Raw genomic sequence first — 2639 nt, forward strand, 5'->3', positions numbered from 1 at the left:
CAAACACCGACATAACCTCTGTTGTAATCCCGTTGTTCCAGTGGGCAAAAGAAAAAAAAGAGGTTTTCGCTTAACAAGCCTACACTACATAATTTCTTGCTGCAAGACAATAACAAGAGTTCTGAGATCTCATACTCCCACCCCCCCCTAAGCGGCATCTCTTAGGCCCCGTTCATGATTGGATATCTGTTGCGAATCAATTCGTAATTTAAAAAAAATAAATCGATTCATTTGGGAACATTAACGCTCCAAACCGGTTCCGTTGCGATTTATTCTGAACCACATCGCGAGGTGGTCTGAAACGATTCATAACGATTCGCGTTCGTAGAATTGTGATCATGAACGCGCGGATGCGAATCGTTCCGGTTCGACGCTGTACTCCCGGGTACGAGGGGGCCACGGTCGTCCATAGTTTGCGGCGCAGTGGCTTGTACTGCGGAAAATTCTACTTGAATCGTACAATCTTGACATCGAGTTCTAATTACTGCTCGACTGAGAAAACGGGACTTCCGATATTGACTTGGGGAAATCAGGAGATCCAGGAAACTGGATGGTGTGCACTAGAACCTACCCTGGGCGTGAGGGCGAGTGGTAGCCCAACGGGGGCGTTGGGGCGGCGGGCCGTGGGGGTTTGCGCCAGATGCGTCCGGGGCACAGCCTATGGGGAGGACATGGGTCGGGAACGAGCGAACACTCGCCCGAAACAGGCGTTAACTCTCCGCCTTACGAGCCGGGTTCCCAGGAAATATTCAAAGAAATTGTGATATACATATGAAATGCAAGTCAATTCGAGGTGTGAAACCGTTTCCAGTGTGGGTGCAAGTTTGGAATCACGGACGCAAAAATATATTCCGTTTCGATTCGGATCGTGGCCAAACCGGAACACATTTCAATCATGAACGAGGCCTTAGTCGGACTGTTTCACGGTTAACGTCGGCGGGTGTGTTCGCGTGGCATTTCCACCGTGTGTATTGTAATTTTCGTCAGTCAGACATCAATCAATCAATTAAAGTAAACCAAAGTCGAGTTCTGTATACGTATGTTTAAGTACTCTTCAAGCAAAGTTGATGGGGGAAGATCGTTGCGTTTTTTTTGTCGCTACCGATGGTGGGGGTAGCAACAAAAAAAACGGACCATATATAAAAAGCTAACGATCTTCCCTATCAACATCTGCTTGCTGAGTATGGTTTAAAGTAAGGCCACACCAAATTAATTTTATGGATGACATCCGCGCGCGCATTGATTTTCGCCTGTTCTCAAAAAAAAAAAGATCACGTCCTCGGAGGCTCTAGGCCTGGGTAGTCAGTCCACGGCTTGTTGTATACGTCGCTATGTACTGCCGCAAATTCACAATACCAGCTTTGTATTCCTGTGGTTTAGCAGCATTTTTATTTTTGGCCGGAATTTTTTTATTCGCCCGCGCACACTAGTTTGGTGGTCGTCAGAGGATGGCATCCATAAAATCAAGACGTTGTGGCCTGTTCCACATGACCAAACAAATAACCTATAGAAACGGCACTCCTTTGCGCACTACAATAGCTAAGCGTATTATACATACTTAGGGTCTTATCTGATAAGTTTGTCACAACAGAACAACAGAAAGCCACAGGATATTAAGCTTAGGCGTCCCCGTATTGGTGGGATCTTCGCTTGACCAAGTTTACTATAGATAACGTGTTGAAATGACACGCCTAGTTTGACTTTTAGCAGGCAGCTTTTTCAACATACAGACAACGGACCACAAATTCTCTCCATGTGTTTAATGTCGAATGTTGAATGTCCGCTGTGCAAAGTGTACATGAATTATGACCGTACATGCAGGGAAACATTAAACACATAACATTGTGATACAATTCACAGACACATAATATTACACAGTTTCCTTAAATGTTACACATTACAAGAATTTCTCAAACGAAAACTTAAAAGTTAACAGAGGTGCATAGAGGTGATTTTTAGAATGTACGGAGCTCAAATTTAGAGTGTATGGCGGTGATTTTTAGAATGTATGGGGGGAGATTTTTAGAATGTATAGAAGGGATTTTTCGAATGTGAAGAGGAAATTTTAGTATGTATAGCTGTAGGCTCCGTGTAGGTACAGAATTTAGCATTTATTGTTCTAAAAGTGTCTTTGTGAAATGTTTATAAAAAAGATCATGTCCACCGAGGCTCTGGTCTGGGTAGTCCATGGTAGTTAGCAACAATACGGAGCCGGGCACCCAGGCTACCTAAGCTCCACGACTCAAGAACTCAGTACATACGAACAGTGCCGAGACTGCCGACTTATAACTTCGGCAAAAGCCAGTATGTGCCGGCTTGTTGTATATGTTGGTATGTACTGCAGTAAATTCACAACACCAGCTTTGTATTCCTGTGATTTAGTAGCATTTTTATTTTTGGCCGGATTTTTCTTTTATTCGCCCGCGCGCACTAGTTTGGGGGACTTCAGAGGATGTCATCCATAAAATTAAGGCGGTGTGGCCTAAACCTGAAGACAAAGTGGGTGTCGGCTCCCCTAGCAAAACATAGCAACCACCACTGATCCCAATTTTCCAGATTTTCTCCATTGTTTGCATTGTGAAAACATCCCAAGAAGGGTGCCGCTGACCCAGGCTCTCATCAAGACCAATTAGGTTTAA

The 2639-nt window shown here is 44.4% G+C and overlaps 2 protein-coding genes across 2 annotated transcripts in view; one reads left to right on the plus strand and one right to left on the minus strand.

The window, feature by feature from the left end:
- LOC109472494 overlaps positions 1-2639 on the plus strand; it is a 116328-nt gene that overhangs the window by 96845 nt on the left and 16844 nt on the right. The window lies entirely within an intron of this gene.
- LOC109472501 (sulfotransferase 1A1-like) overlaps positions 1-2639 on the minus strand; it is a 13333-nt gene that overhangs the window by 6449 nt on the left and 4245 nt on the right. The window lies entirely within an intron of this gene.

This window comes from Branchiostoma belcheri, unplaced genomic scaffold (genome assembly GCF_001625305.1).
Source record: "Branchiostoma belcheri isolate BF01 breed outbred unplaced genomic scaffold, Haploidv18h27 scaffold279, whole genome shotgun sequence".
Classification (NCBI taxonomy): domain Eukaryota; kingdom Metazoa; phylum Chordata; class Leptocardii; order Amphioxiformes; family Branchiostomatidae; genus Branchiostoma; species Branchiostoma belcheri.